This window comes from Amblyomma mixtum, chromosome 5, assembly GCF_055824585.1.
Source record: "Amblyomma mixtum isolate Tamu chromosome 5, ASM5582458v1, whole genome shotgun sequence".
Lineage (NCBI taxonomy): Eukaryota > Metazoa > Arthropoda > Arachnida > Ixodida > Ixodidae > Amblyomma > Amblyomma mixtum.
The window spans coordinates 7,897,599-7,914,173 of record NC_143016.1 but is presented as its reverse complement, the minus strand read 5'-3'; the positions used below and the strand labels follow the sequence as shown (position 1 = coordinate 7,914,173).

Sequence of the window (16,575 nt, the reverse complement as noted above, 5' to 3'; positions counted from 1 at the left end):
CTCCGTGCAAAAACAAACAAACAAAAAAACAAGAAAACACCAATGCGCTAGCGCAAGCAGCGAACGACAGTCACGGCCACGAAGGAAAGGAAGCGCACCCGGTTTGGCAGACACGCATCGCTTGCGCGCAGTCGCAGCTGTAGCGGCCAGCGGCGGATAACGAGCGCGTATTTGGGAGAGTGATGACGAGGAACGGGCTCCGACGTGGCCCGGTGGCCACGCGAAGTCCGTGAGCTGTATATAGTGCTCTCCCGGGCAGGTCAGGACATACTCGCCGGACACACACTGGCCGCCGAAGACCGCTCAGAGGCACGCAGCTTCTGGTTACATACTTAACCGCAAGAAAATAAAAAGGAAAATAAAGACTACCCGCAGGCGAAGGAAAAAGCAGAATCGTTCAGAGGAGTTGCTCGCTCCTGTTCTCCTGTTACACGCAGGGACTCAACGTGAGAAGGATCACCGGCAGTTCAGCTTGGGGATAAGCACGAAAAGTGGCCGAAAAATGGCCTGGTCACCCTGTCACGTAACATCGTGACGTCATCAGAATCTGCCCATCGGATTGTGAGGTGGCAGGTGGCAGTTGAATTACCGGTCGAAAGAGGTTGCTCAGAAGCTCTACGATGGCCGCACCTGCCATCGCAGGGCAGTGGTGCGTAAATTAACCGCTGCACCACTGCACCAGGTGCGGTATGCGGACTCCCAGGGATCTATGAATGTAAAGTTAAGAGTGACCAATTCCGCATACATGGGCATTAACAAATTAACGCTATGGTGTCATCATAACCTTCCCTGCAAATTCTTTTCTCCTTCAACGAAGGGGAGCAGGTAAAGGGGAGAAAGAGAGAGAGAGATCAGGAGCGCAAATCTCACTTGTGCACTGTTATGCCCGACTGCAGACGACAGACGAGGGACACGCGACAGCACGAGCGCCGTGTTTCTCTTCCGTCGTCAAAACTGCCGCTCTGGTCGGAACCAAGAGACCAGAGGCGGCGCGTCGCGACCTTGAGAACAAAGCGGACGCTCCCGTGCTTCGCAGTGGCCTTCCATCCGAGCTTCTTGATGGTCGCTCAAGCGGCAGCGGCGGCGATTTCACACGCGCGACACGCAGCTGCAGCGACGGCGGCCGTTCATCAGGCCATATGATCAGGCTGACGCGTGTCGCGCGACAGGCCGACACTCCCACGAACACGCACAGTGGGCCCGCTTTCGCGCTCGCCGCCGGCACGCGCGCGACAAGGCCCGCCGGAGGTCGCACAATTGTTTCGCCGGCCGACAATGGAAGCGCCGCGAAGAACGCGCTTCCGCGTGGTGCGCACCCGACGCCGCGCGAGGCTTTGCCCCGCCGCGGATAAGTGCGCCTGGGAACCGGCAGCCACGTTGTACGAATTCGCGTACTCGTCGCTTTGTTTACCGCCCGCGCTTCTGCTCACGTAATCGTCGCGCGAGGCATACAGACATGACTTAAATTCTCCCACGCGGGGAGAATTTGCATATACATTAACCGCGCCGCAAACTTTTTTTTTAAAAGCCCGCTGTTTATCTTTTAGAAGCCCTGCTTGCGAGGCACACAACCCACGTTGCACTGAAGAGGGAGGGCGGCAAGAAGTTCGGAGCGACGTGATCGAATGTCTATTTCTATTGCTCAGCATTTAACCGTTTACCTGCCCTCGAACGAACGATTAAATGTTCCCTTTGCGGTCGCTGTTTCCAAGCTGCCTATAGGTGGACGAGAACGATACCGCGGCGGTGAAAGCTTACAACTTCACATAGACGAGCATGACCACCAAAAAAGTCTACTGCATGGCACATCAGCAAACAACAATTACCTCAACCCTAGTTCTACGAGGGTCCCTTGTTCGGAACAACGAAGGAGGGAAAAACGTACAAAGGAACCAACGACGACATGAAATAGTGTGGGCACATTAAGAACAGAAATAGAAATAATGCTGCGCAGCTCGCACCGCCAAGGCACAACGGGCTAACCAACGACGACATATGTTAGAAGAGGGCAATAAAAAGAAACAAATTTAAAAAAAAAACAACGACGACAGGGAGACAAGCGCAATGAGAGAAACTTCTTCCACACGTGCTTTCGCAGCCGACATACGAAAGTTTTGCAGCGTCAAAGGGCTCCGGCCGGTGCTCGAATCTGACTCCTATAATTCAACCACAAAGCTATGATGTAAATCTGTTAGCTGCAGCTGCATACGACGGCCAAATTTTTTCCGAGCTCGCGAAATACGGATAGTACAGCCATTTAATAAATGCTTCCACACACAAAAATTAAAGAATATAAAAAAAAACCTTCTCGGTTTGGTTGGGGTTTAACGTCCCAAAGCGACTAAGGCTACACTCTCAGAAAAAAACCGGCCCAGGGGGGAGTAAAGACAACTTTAGTCCTAAAAAGGGCTCTTTAGTCCCTAAATTTGCACACGACACACTCCTTGCCAAAAATGCGCGCCGTGCGCAAACTCAACGGACTAACTGCCGAGAAAGAGACTAACGGGAGGCGAATCGCAGCACAGCAGCACGCGAAAATTGCGCGAGAAGACCCTGACTGCAATAGTACTCGATTTTTGAAGCGCATGGATGTCGTCTAAGGCCAGTGAGGGCACTGCCGCTGCCTGTGACGAGGCGGATACCCTTTTCCGTGAGAAATAGGCTTCGTGCCACCGAAACGGCTGGCAGCTGTGCAAGCGCATAAACAATTACTACGAACTTCAATACGTGTCAAATGTGAGTTGTAAAAGTTAGGGTTGAGCAAGTACACGTAGTTTCATACCGTTGCCGTTGTTTACGAGCTTATGTGATGCTTTGTAAGTATCGGCGACGCTTAGCAGTCAATAATTCCCTGTCACCGCTCTCCACCGGTAACAAAAAACGAAGTGAACCATCGCCTTCTACCTTTGTTTTCAACAGGCTGTAATGTGCAGCTGCCAATTGCAAGGAAGAAGACCACCTTATACGCAAAAAAAGAAACAAAAAGAAAACCACTGTTGTGGTTGTGAAGTACCGGCCGTAATGTATACACAGTTCAGCACTTCTTTTTTGGCCAAAACGTGATTTAGACCGTTGTGCGTGCGCATTAAAGCTTACCGCAGGTTTTTTCAAAAGCATATGACACCAAAACCACCACACTGTGATAACAATTTGAGCGGTACAGACAGACCGTGTGTGTGTTTCGCATACAAGGCTTTTATTTTCTACCGTGGACTGTCCTCGGTGGTGGCGTAGTCATATCCGCGCTCGGCTCATAATCCAAAGGTTGTCGGTTCGAATCCTAGTGTTTTCATGTATGTTTATTTCTGTTTCCTTTATCGTTGTTATATGTGTGAAGTTCTGTCCGAAACTATCCCGCTATAAATTACACTGGAAATCACGCGTCGTTTGCATTTTTTCATTAAATGTCTGCTCCCGGGGACTAACGGTTGCACCCTTTCGAAGGGGACCAACAGTTACACCCCTTGCAGTTAGTCCCGAAAAGGACGATTGCCAGTGGCAAGTCAGTTAGTCCCAAAAAAGACTAACCTCTCGCCCCCTATTCGCCCCTTTTTTCTAAGAGTGTATGAGAGATGCCGTAGTGAAGGGCTCCGGAAATTTCGACCACCTGGGGTTCTTTAACGTGCACTGACATCGCACAGTACACGGGCCTCTAGAATTTCTCCTCCAAAGAAATTCTAGCCGCCGCGGCCGGGATCGAACCCGCGTCTTTTGGGTCAGCAGCCGAGCACCATAGCCGCTGAGCCACCGCGGCGGCTTGATGCTATTCTCATTCGCACACAAATTTTTTCCGATAGTCAGCGCGCCAGCTGACTATCTCGCATAGTTATGCTGGTCAGCGAATACGTTGCAACATCCAACGTCGCAGAATCAGCAAGTCGTGTATATGTATATACTGTTCGGCGCTATAGTTAAACAAAGTCGCCAAAGTGAGCTGGGACGTCAGCAGTAAACTTTCAACGGACGCGCATCAATCTACCAAAGATCAAGGTAAGCGGGCAGGCGCCGAGACTTTGATGGACGAGCGGCGCATTGCGCGAAGGAACTGGCGGCAAAAAGCAGCTGCTGCCGCCTGCAGCGGAGTGATTAACCGGCCTTCTGCGATATTTGCACAACAATGGCCCGCGCCCAATAAAAAAAGTGAGAGAAGCAAATAAAATGCCGTTTCCAAGAAAACGCGTCTTGATACAAGCTGCGTCTTTCCTGAAAAGCAGCTGTCATTCGCTCTTTCAGTCTTGGCCCCGACCGCCCGGTTAGAGAAAAAAAACGGCGCCGCTCTTCAAAAAGAGTTCGCGGAAAAGAAGAACGTGTATACGCGTTTGTCTGAGGATCTGTAGGCCAGGCGCCACAGGGCGATAAAATGTGCGAAAACAGAGAGGCTAGTCAAAAGGAAATTTCGGTCGTATATACGACACCATCATAAACAGTGTGGCAGCGCTCTGCGCATCCGTCGTCTATATATTAGCGAAACCGTTAAAGGCCTCGTTCACCAGAAAATCCGGTGTGAGCGAAAAATCATGGGTATGGCTCTGGCAGGTGGTCCCTAGAGAGCAACCTAGGAGGCAGCTGGGCCACCTAGGTCACGTGACATCGTGACGTCATCACAGCTAGCCCTGTCACCGCGTCATACCCCTAAGGCGGAGATAAAGCGTCCTATACAATTTTTTTTTTTTGACGCCTCGTTTGGCAGCGCTGTTCTCAGCATTCTTTTTTGCGCGCACAAATTCTGAGAATGCATCAAATAGCCCCACAACGCATATTACTTGTAGCGCTGCATTCAGGAGAAAGGTTCGCGAACACAAACTCATCAACTGACCTCCCTGGTGTAATGAACGTAGCACATCCGCACGCTATGTGCAAATATTGCCCTTTATTTCGCTTTTATTTCTTCGGGAATGGGGGAGAACTGCGGCTCCAGAGCAGTGCACGCCGACATGCACGAAAGTTGCGCGCAGCGCGCCTTTCGCAGATGCAGATGCGAAGTCCTTTCGCTGAACCCACCTATACGAGGTACGGGGGCGCGCATGCCGGTTGTTTTCCACCAGCCGCCAAACCGCGTGTCAGCGCTGTGGCGTGACACCCGACGTATGTAACCGAGACAGGAGGGAGGGGGGGTGTCACATGCAATGACGCGTTCCCTAGAAGCAGCCTCCGGAACAAGCCCGGATGTTTCCAGGTATACAAGCACGCGTGTGTACAAATTAACACACAAACACCGGCCGACGCCGACAGAAACACCGCCACGGTGATGAGTTACAGCTGCGATGAAAGTGGTTGCACGCTGAGCGTAGTGTGATACATGCGCAATAAAGCTCGTAAACTGTATTGTGTTCGCCCGCACAAACACACAAACGCGCACAAGGAAGCAACTAATGAGCGAAAAGCAAAGAAGAAAGAATGACGGAGAACGTTTGCAACACACGTATACAGTGCGAAAGTACGGCGTCTCCATGCATGCAGAATTGGTCTTTCTCTACACTTAACATTCACAGATCCCTAGGAGTCCTAATACCACTCCTGGCGCAGTGATGCCGCGGTTAAGCGGTGCGCCACTGCCCTTGAGACGACAGGTTCCTCCATCGGTGGAATTTGCGCGATCTCGGTTGCTCTCGGACAGATAAACGCTATAGAAAATTTCGCTACAGGCCCTGAACCTCGGGATTAGCGCTTTCGCAATGAAAGCGAAACAATCACAGACGGGCAGAAGCACCGTTCTGAACCCAGGAGGGCGCAGCTGCATGTAGGTCGGGTGGTAAGACATTACTAAAAACGTAGTGCCGATAACAACACAACGCGGTAAAAGCCGCCAACACTGCAACCTTCTCTCGCCCGCCTGCAGCGCTCGTCATGATTGCACCTGTTTACACCCTGTACGTGACAGCGCGGTCAGACGCCGACAATGATTTCAGGCGGGAGCTCGCGTGGTGAGTGCGAAACAGCTGCTGCTCTCCGAACATTTTCTTTTTGTTTCCGAAGCTCTATATGAAACATATAAAGAGCACGTCGGAAGCCGGCTCTTTTTGTGGCGGATGGCTACTGTTGCGTTCGGTGTCGCCAGGTTGTCGTCGTCGTCCGTCCGCATTCCGTGTCACGGGTGCGCATCCGCACCTGTCGGCGACGAGCCCGCACGAGAGCATAAACACGGGGTGGCAGCCTGCCCGGGTGCGGATACGGCACTGAGGCCGTGTCAGCGCATCCTGTGCTGCTGCTGCATCCAGCCGTATCTTTTCCATTTTATGTCACGGCCTCAGATTTACAGTTGTCACATATCTCGTTAGAGGGGGTTACGAGGGAAACAAACAAAAAAAAAGTCGCAGTAATCGTCTCACTGTAGGCGGACGCCTAAGCCCCGCAATGACGAATCAAATGTGCAAAAAGATGGATGAGGGTTCAGAGAGGGGAGAAATTGGATCAGACGTAAAAGAAACACGCACGGTTGAGGGCGTGCGTGGTATATATGGTCCAACCCACTGTGGCCGCGCAAAGTATGCGAATTGAAGCACGCAACGTAAACATAACCTCAAATGAGAGCGCTATATATACACTCTCAGAAAAAAACCGGCCCAGGGGGGAGTAAAGACAACTTTAGTCCTAAAAAGGGCTCTTTAGTCCCTAAATTTGCACACGACACACTCCTTGCCAGAAATGCGCGCCGTGCGCAAACTCAACGGACTAACTGCCGAGAAAGAGACTAACGGGAGGCGAATCGCAGCACAGCAGCACGCGAAAATTGCGCGAGAAGACCCTGACTGCAATAGTACTCGATTTTTGAAGCGCATGGATGTCGTCTAAGGCCAGTGAGGGCACTGCCGCTGCCTGTGACGAGGCGGATACCCTTTTCCGTGAGAAATAGGCTTCGTGCCACCGAAACGGCTGGCAGCTGTGCAAGTGCATAAACAATTACTACGAACTTCAATACGTGTCAAATGTGAGTTGTAAAAGTTAGGGTTGAGCAAGTACACGTAGTTTCATACCGTTGCCGTTGTTTACGAGCTTATGTGATGCTGTGTAAGTATCGGCGACACTTAGCAGTCAATTCCCTGTCACCGCTCTCCGCCGGTAACAAAAAACGAAGTGAACCATCGCCTTCTACCTTTGTTTTCAACAGGCTGTAATGTGCAGCTGCCAATTGCAAGGAAGAAGACCACCTTATACGCAAAAAAAGAAACAAAAAGAAAACCACTGTTGTGGTTGTGAAGTACCGGCCGTAATGTATACACAGTTCAGCACTTCTTTTTTGTCCAAAACGTGATTTAGACCGTTGTGCGTGCGCATTAAAGCTTACCGCAGGTTTTTTCAAAAGCATATGACACCAAAACCACCACACTGTGATAACAATTTGAGCGGTACAGACAGACCGTGTGTGTGTTTCGCATACAAGGCTTTTATTTTCTACCGTGGACTGTCCTCGGTGGTGGCGTAGTCATATCCGCGCTCGGCTCATAATCCAAAGGTTGTCGGTTCGAATCCTGGTGTTTTCATGTATGTTTATTTCTGTTTCCTTTATCGTTGTTATATGTGTGAAGTTCTGTCGGAAACTATCCCGCTATAAATGACGCTGGAAATCACGCGTCGTGTGCATTTTTTCATTAAATGTCTGCTCCCGGGGACTAACGGTTGCACCCTTTAGAAGGGGACCAACAGTTACACCCTTTGCAGTTAGTCCCGAAAAGGACGATTGCCAGTGGCAGGTCAGTTAGTCCCCAAAAAGACTAACCTCTCGCCCCCTATTCGCCCCTTTTTTCTAAGAGTGTATACAGCCACGGACCGCCGTTACCCTGGGAACTTCTCACGCTTCACTGAACTGCTATGCACGCGTGGAAGCCCAGCAAATGATGCGTCCAGTATTGCTGCATTCTGTGGCCCCAAGCTTTTCTAGAAATCTGAAGCTGAGGGGCAAGTTTGAACGAAGAGCGAAACCACCGTCGTCATTAGCGTGCCAAAGTCGGTAGCGATTTCATTCTTCCGAGAGTTCGTACTAAGAGGCGGCATGTGCACGATGCAGTGCAACTTCCTAAGCACCTCGCCATATACGTTAAACACTCGCGCACCGCAGAGCTGCGGAGAAATGTCATTTCATGCCGCGTCGGTGTAGATAGTCAGCTCTCTCGTCTTAATAGCCCGGTTAACGCAATGAGCGACAGATGCGTTCGTTCCTATAGCTACCTGGCTAAGCCAGTTTTTTTACACACTATCCACACTGTCAAAAGCGCCCGCAGAGATAGAGCGCCATGAGCGCCCCCAGTTACTGCACGTTGCCCTTCGCCCCTCCGCAAACCGGGACGCAACAAAACTAGCAGCTGCACCCGTGCGTGAGATCCGGAACACGCACGCGCAAGAAACCGGCTAAACGTGACTGAAAGAAATTCGTGCCACTCGCAGAAAAATGTCCGAAGTGTATAGGTCGATCCCAAAAGCAGGCGACGTGCGCGTGGTACCGAGCACGAACAATCAATCGCGGGGCGCCCTTCTCGAGGCGGCGCCGTATTCCCGGGGGCACCGTATACGCGTCGGAGAAATCGGAAAACCCTGTTACGCACTACACAACCGCGCGGCAGGAAAACGGATAGAGAGGCATCCCAGAAAGCGCGGCCTTCTTATCCTGAACGCACTCGGTGCTCGCGCGAAGGCTGCGGGAACAGAACCAAGAGCGCGGAGACGCAATGGCGCTCGTTATCGTCGCCGAAGCCAGAGAGCGCGACTGAAGCGCCGCTGCGGGCCACGGTCAATGTGAAGCCTGATTAGGCCGTCAAACTGCGAACACGCCCTTCCTTTGAACACGCTGTTTTCTTTGTCTCGTATGCTGCGGGGCGCTGCACGGGCCCGCCGCCTGCGAATTCAGCCCTCAATACTGCGACTAGTGATGAACAGCGTGAAGTTCCGGAATCCCTTGATGGTGCACGAAACTCCTGGTTTGGTGTGTGGTTTAAGGTACCAAAGCTGTAGATGGGCTATGAGAGACGCCGTAGCTGACGGCTCCGCTACTCACAGGCGTTTCTGCCTAGTTTTCGCCTCCACAGAAATGACGCCACCGCTGCCGGGACTGGCTTGGCTACGGACAGGGTGGTGTACACATGAATGCTTCAGAGCGTAAAAGCAGTACTTGAAAGCAAACGCGTCCGGAACGTCAACAGCGTGCTCCAAGGAAGACACCCCACAGGACTCACGGGACGAGATGGGAAGTTCGGTATCCGCATCTGCGCTGGTTCCACGCCGAACGCAAGATTAAGAGAGTCAACAACAACAAGAAAACAAAACGCGGCGAAAGCCAAGCAATCTCTTCCTCCGGTCGGCGATCGGAACCTCTAGCGACGACGAGCTCCACCCCCCACCTCTCACCGAGACGAGCGCACACACATTTATAGCCGGACGGCTGGGCGTTGTAATTCACCGTAATGGCCGCTATAAATCTGCCCCGCGCGTACGCACGGACGGTGGCGGCTCTGTGTGTGCACAACGTGCTGCAGGCAGCCAACAAGGCGGCGGCCAGCTTCGCAGTGCAGCCACATTATACGAGCAGTGTGGCCGCGGGTGCCGCACCCCTTCCTGCCCACTTTCGTCGCCGGAGCCGAAATCCCGGAAGTCGCGCCAGGCTTGCCTTCGTTGTTGCCAATCGCGCTGCCGGAGCGCTGCCTCCCTGGAGGCAAACTCTCGGCGAAGGACACCAATGGCTCCTTCGCCGCCCCTGACCTCGGCGCGAGTTTCGCTGATTGGCGAGCCACGCCGGAGACTGCATGCGCTGAATTGAAAAAGCCCCGAATAGCCCCTTGTTGATTGCCTGCAGACTCTGCGGACCTCTTGACACTGCCAGCGGACTGGAATCTGCAGTTGTGCTCAGTATCACGTGCAACAAGCAGGAGGTGATCATACTATACGGCTTGGGCGACACCACCGCCAGGTTCACGCTGCATCAAAAGGGCTCCGTCACAGGTCAATGACGCGCCAGCGACTTGATCCGCTGCGCCTTGTAAGCTCGAATGCTTAAAAGCGCGGTCAAAAAAGACTTCGCCGAGACTCTGCTAGTAGCGAAATAGTAGAAGGCCCACGGCTAGTCCAGCCAAGAATCAAATTGTGACCTCTAAACACTGACAAGGGTCGGAAGAGTGTGGCGGAAGTGTGAGACGAGCGATACGTAGAGGGCTTGGCGGCAAGACTGACGGCAATTCTACATGAAACAGGTGGCACAAGACATGCACTCACGCACTTCTGAGACGTTCACCTTAATCTCAACCTGAAACCCCATCAGGTGTCTTATCTTATGAGGATACGCTCGCGAACGTCCTCGCTGGCCCTGTGGTACGAAGAAATCAGCCACCGAAGACACTGCACTCTCGGTGACCCAGAATGAGCTATTCCGCTGACGCAACGCGAACCACGAAGCGTGGCCAGTGACCGAAGCTGGCGCGAAGAAAACGCAACCATAAGGGTCTAAGCAAATGGCTTCGGGGGCCTCCCGCAATCTGCAGCGCGTGCACGCGACGACGTATACGCTTCTCACTGGCGCTGAGCCGAACGCTGGCTCAACGCTGAAGAAACAGTCCGGGCGCAAAACGACACAGTCAGTTTTCCCCGTGCCGTTTTCCACGCCGGCCGAAGAAGATGCACCAACGACGAATGGAAAGAGGGGGTAGACCCATCAACGAGGAAAGACACGCGGCGTGCAGCGTCCGCAGCTGCGCGATCGCGTCGGCGACGCGTGACGGGCTCGCCTCCACGCTTCAAGCGGGGGACCATAAATCTGGGAGCAGTTACTTTCTACAGTTTCATGCTCGGTTAGGGGACCGCAGAAGAGCATTAATTTTCATACGCGTATAACCGCAGTCAAGCGCGAGCAGAAAGAAGCCAACGGGCAAAGTTTTCCAGACATGCAAGCCGCACGGCTTTTTAACTTGCTTCGTTTCGTCTACCGTAATAATTTTGAAAAGCCGGCGGCAGGGGGTGCCTCCGCGAGACGGCGCGAGGAACGCGCTCGTTCGCTACGAGATGGGACAGGAACGACAGATATCCGCGGGGAAACTAAGCACGGCCAGCCAGGCTTCCACACCAAAGGATCCAGCTCGAGAAGGACGGTAGACTGGATGCGACATGAGCGGGAAGCGGCCAACGACAGCAGATCTAAAGGCAAGACACACAACAAAGAAAAGACGTGTGTACAAGCAGCTGAACCACATAACCAGCGAGCCTGGAGACTGTCACTAAAGCAGCCAGTGCATACGTACGCGTTACGTTATTTACCGCTCAGTTCGAGGTTAAACTGCCGTCGGCGCAGATAATTTCACTTCAGCTCTTAAAGCAGCAGTCCCGCAGACCAAAGCTTGTCGACGTTGTGCTTAATTCGTCCGAAACGGGAGGGGCGTGTCAATAGGCTCGTTTACGACGACGTGTCACCCGAAGAGAGGGGAACACAGGAGCTAGCTATCGGCACCGTAGACGGGGCAACGATGAGATGCGTCCACAAAGGGTGCGATCGCGCGTCCACCGCCGGCTCGCGATGCCGCTCTGAGCGGGCCGCGCGGCAACGAACAAAGGGGGGCTTGATCCATTCAACGAAACCAGCACGCACTCGGTAACTCGCGCCAGGTGGTTACATATCGCATTCGCGCGGCTATAACTGGCCTCGGCGACTGTCGCCGTAACCGGCGCTGCAAGGTAGCAATCGCGAGATTCCGCTAGCCGTTAAGAATTCTGGTAACAGCTGTTTGCAGAATTAGCGAACAATTCGTCTCGTAGACCTCAGCAGCATTCGTTTTTTATCATTTTTTGTGCACTAAGGGAACAGTGTTTTTTAAAGCAAGCGCACTGTTGTATGAAGACACACACGGTATACTGGCGGCAGAATTCGCAGACGGCTCCAGTTAAGCGACTATAGCTTCCATTAACAGGCGCCAGCGAACAGTCGGGGAAGTTCCCGTTCAGCATTATTTCCCGAGAGGAACTGGGACGACGCGCCCAGCTGCAGGCGGGGATTAAAATTCTGAAGTTAGGTAACCAGCAGGGTGGCCCGCCAGTAACCCACACACGCCCCTGTGCACAACGCAATCGACGCCGGCCGGAAAGTTTGCGCACAAGGTTTGTGACGAGGCGATAACTTCTTTCTGCTAGCGTACAGTACCTGTCAAAAGATTAGAGCCCAGGGAGTTTGCTTCTGAGTCATGCTGTATGGTTAGTAATGCATTCCCAGCGTTCCAAATCTCCCGACGGTACGAATATTCTAGTTCACTTCAGTATGAAGATCTTTGGTCCTGCACTCTCCGATGGGTAGGACTACCACGATTAGGACTACCACGGCTTAGAAGCAAACTCCCTGGCCTCCAAACTTTTGACGAAAGGTGTACATTCGACCAGCAAAAGGTTCGACCAAGGGAACAGACTGACGTCATTTCTACACAAAACGTGCCTCACTCAACGCGCCCTATTTTCCTTTCCAGTTCGCTCGCGCCAGTATATCCTTGGCCAACAAGCGCTTCCATCATTTCGACCGAGAGGGCAGAAAGAGGAACGTTAACAGCAGCACCACACCCGAAGAACCAGAATTTCCTGCGCCTAGCACGACATCACACACCTAGGTTCGACATTTCCCATCTCTCCAAGAAATCTAAACCCATTATTAAATAGGGCTAAGGACAGTCGACCAGATAACCGGTGGGAAGCAAAACTGGCGCGACCCCATATGTTCTCGGTCCTTCGAGCAAAGAAACCAGCAACAGCTTCCCATTTAGTTGTGAACACAGCACCATTGCGAAATCACTGCATTTCGCCTACAGACAGCCAGTTTTTTATTCGTTCCTTATGAAGGCGGAATGCCCGTGATCAACCATTCTGCAACAATCGCACAATTATCCCTCCGCATGAACGGCTTCCAGATAAAGGGGACGCTAGAAGGACGTCTAGCAATTATTACCGAGTCTGTTGGGGCCATTTTTGGCGAATACGACTGCAATGGGGGCGCAATTAAGGTTTAATTTCCCGAAACGTGATAATTGGCTTCAAGGGTTTAAGCTACACATGGGCTACGACAGAAGGGCACGGTAGTGGAGGGCTCCGGATTAATTTCGACCGCACTGATATCGCAAAGCACGCGGGGGGGGGGGGGGGGTTTGCATTTCGTCTCTGTTGATTTCAAAAGCCGCCGCCGCTGCCGGAATTCGATTCCGCAACTTTAGGCAAGAGCCGAACAACGAGGAAGCCCTTAGCGCCGAGGGGCGTGAATCGGCTTCGAGCAGATAAGCAGAGCTCTTACAAACGCTTATCAACAGTCACAAGCAAGAAAAAGAGAAATAAACAGGATGTAAAATAATTGCCACTGGACATGGATAGATAAAAGCGAAAAAAAAAAAAAATGCGGTTCAACAACTGCCCCACGTAGCAAAGATGGAAGTACGCTAGCGTGAAATACATGTTACTGCCCTGATATCACCGCGACTTGCCTGCCCAGTCGATAGGCGCTATCTCTGCGCGAACGACGTGTTATCTCGCGACACAACCCAACCGCACAGCGCTAATTTACCCCAAGCACGGCGGGCAAGAGCCGGCAAAAGGTTCAAACACGAAGCTCAAATCGCACTAGAGCGGAAATGGAAGCGGGCACGAAAACGCACCAGTAGCGAGAGTATGCAGCAGACGTAATCCCGGGGGTGACCTAGTTTTAACAGCGCTAACAGCCTAATCTAGTAGCCAAACGTGTCCCCACAACGATGTTGCTATCTTTTATCAGTTCAATTGCCACTGCCATGGTGACCTAGTTTTAACAGCGCTAACAGCCTAATCTAGTAGCCAAACGTGTCCCCACAACGATGTTGCTATCTTTTATCAGTTCAATTGCCACTGCCATCGTCGCTGCTCCATTACCGCTCAGAGAGGTCGCCAGCATGCAGCCGTTGGCTTTGCCAGGCCGGCTAATCTCCCCGCTTCCTCACTGCCGGCGTAAACCACCGAGTCAAAAACAACATAAAAGGCGGCCGTGGTCGAGAGGGGGGAAAAGCATGTATCGACCTGCACGGGCGCATAAATATGCAGCCCGTCCGCCGGGGCACTGGGCGATGGGGTCGATTAACGCGAAAGCAGCTCGGCTCGTCGATCAATGAGCCGTTATTCCAGCGGTGATACAGAGCCGCGGCAGGGCCAGCCGTACAAGCCAAATGACATGCGGCACACGCTCGCCGCTCCGAGCGGACATCTACGCCCACTCTCCTTCGAATATCAGAGCGGTAGCAGCCACAAGCCACATTATATCGCCATAAATGCCGCCGAGCGTTTCTCACCGAAAGCTACGATAGCCGCCGTTTCGCCGGGGATTAAAATGCGCGCTGCATTTTTGCGTAATACATACGGGACGCAAAAGCGCGCGCGGTGATGCCAAGCGAATAGAAGCAGCATGGGCGAACTACTGGTGCGCCTTCTGCACAGAAACAAGACATTAAAACGTGCGCCGTCGCGTACGTATGATAAAGCTGCTTTACGTGCAATCAAATCACGTCCGACTACTGTGATATACGGCCTTTCTGGTTGGTACCATGATCGACGACTAAACTTGGCCGGTCATTAGCTAGTCGTGTGATATCGCTGTGGATGTGAAGATGTAGGTTGATACGCGCGCCCACATCAATGCATAGTGCAGATTACTCCTTGGACGAACGTTTGGCAGTTTGCTTCGTGAAACTACGTGAAATCAATTTGCTGGAGTAAAACTCCGCTGGAAGCGGCTTGCATTTTTTTTTTTTCGGGGGGGGGGGGGGGGGGGGGGCTTCACCTTGCGAAAACTTTTCTCAAGTAAGGCTCCTTTTATTTTTCCAGCTAGGTTCATTTTTGTTGCCAAAGGAGTGCTGTACAGTTATGGAAAATACAAGGCAAGGGATTTTGTTCACGTATCTAAAGGTTCGCAAAAATTTTTTTTGAACAAACCTAATGCGCGTGACATTTATTTCTGCTTCATGTTGGTAGCCTGACAAGAGAAAAAACCGGATACCTCCGTCGTATATGGCCAACATCAACCCTTCATCTCCTAATGCCATTGCTTCCGTTCGTCAAGCGCAATTACAGCCTCCCCATTCCAGGCGATTTACATCGAAAGGCTATTCGCGACGACCGCGTATGAGGCCGAGCACGCAGCAAAACACATGGTAATACCACTATGGTAATACTTCATTGTGATTGACAAACGCACACCGCCGGAACACACAATTAGCACAATTAGCAACACGCGCACACAAAATCGCAGAACATGCGACCATGCCGTGTGTGTCTCAACTCCAACTTGAGGAAATGCGAAAGCTTAGGATACACAAAAGCGGAGCAAAAAGACACCCGATGGAACGCGAGGGGGACGAACCGGCCGACTTCCCGCTGCTCCTGATCCACTATCTCGAATAACCTAGACGGCAAAGAGAAAAGAAAGCAACTCAACGAACAGGCGGAACAAGCGTCTTGAAGTGGAACGCCGCGTGACGCACAAGACACGCCGCCGCAGCGGAGTCCGGCAGGCAACGCATCCGAAATCAATCTTGCCGAGAGTGGATCAATGAGCGTTAACCACCCTCAAGCTGGTCACTTTCACTGGGTTTCCTAAGTTCACACGTCCTATGGTGCACACAACGGCTTCCGAATGCCGATAACTTCACTGTTAACCTGATCGCCGGTGATTCCATCAGCTGCCGCGAATTCCGGTAGATTTCGCACGCAAGTTGGTTGCAGCCTCGCGCTAACCGCGAGTTTGTTCCTTCGCTTTGCGTAGTAAAAAAAAAAGAGTAAAAGCGATCTTTAAAGAAAGAAGTCGACTTGTCCTTTTCGGGTATTCTGGCCGGGACGCGTTCGCACAGCGGAATTTCAGTCGAGAAATGAAGAACACCAGTGAACCGCGGAGGGGCGGCTGCTGGCGTGACAGGAGAAGTTCCTTTGGAAGCGCAGCAGCGGGAAGACGTCGGATGGAAGTGTCGCTTACCTGGTTATGTAAATCTCCGGCGCATAGCCATAGCTTATGTCCGTGAGTCCTGTAGAGGCTTATGCACGCAGTACTCGCAGGCAATGACTGGTGATCGTCCGACGGCAGCACCCAATCCGATTCGCAGGGCCCCGCACGACCGCTCCACACAACGCAACACACGGCACGCACCTCACCGAGCCTTATCCAGAATGCAGAGGAGTCCGCGGGGAGAGCCGGAGAACACCCAGCGCAGAGTGAGCCAAACAGTGGCATAAAAAGCAAAAATAAAGCGGAAAGACAGCATCCAAACGCAATCTTGACCGACGTTGACTAAGTCTGTGGCGCCATCTGAGCACAAAGAAGTTAAACTTAAGTTTCACAGTCGCCATCTATTGTCAGTTAATAGCTTTGATGAAGGCTTTTCGTTTTGCTGACATCAATATTTATGAGTTCTTACCGTATAAAACAAAACAGATTATCTGATTACATTTAAAAAATTAATATCTTTGAAAAGCGAGGTGCTTTTATATTGCGTTTTGAGCGCATGCGCATGGCATGCGTGTGAGGAGCAGACATGGGAGCAGGCGACCACTACCACTACTACCACTGACAAAAATGCGTTGGTGTGCAGCACATGGCTACTTTAGACATAGCGT

General features: G+C 52.1%; 1 protein-coding gene across 2 annotated transcripts in view; it reads right to left on the bottom strand.

Moving 5' to 3' along the window:
• The window catches only part of Pgant9 (polypeptide N-acetylgalactosaminyltransferase 9), a 152,405-nt gene extending 136,217 nt beyond the window's left edge, over positions 1–16,188 (bottom strand). For both annotated transcript variants that reach the window (XM_089543230.1, XM_089543231.1), the window contains exon 1: positions 15,938–16,188. The gene's annotated coding sequence lies outside the window, so the exon portion shown is untranslated. The remainder of the gene's footprint in view (positions 1–15,937) is intronic.
• Between the last annotated feature and the right edge of the window lie 387 nt (positions 16,189–16,575).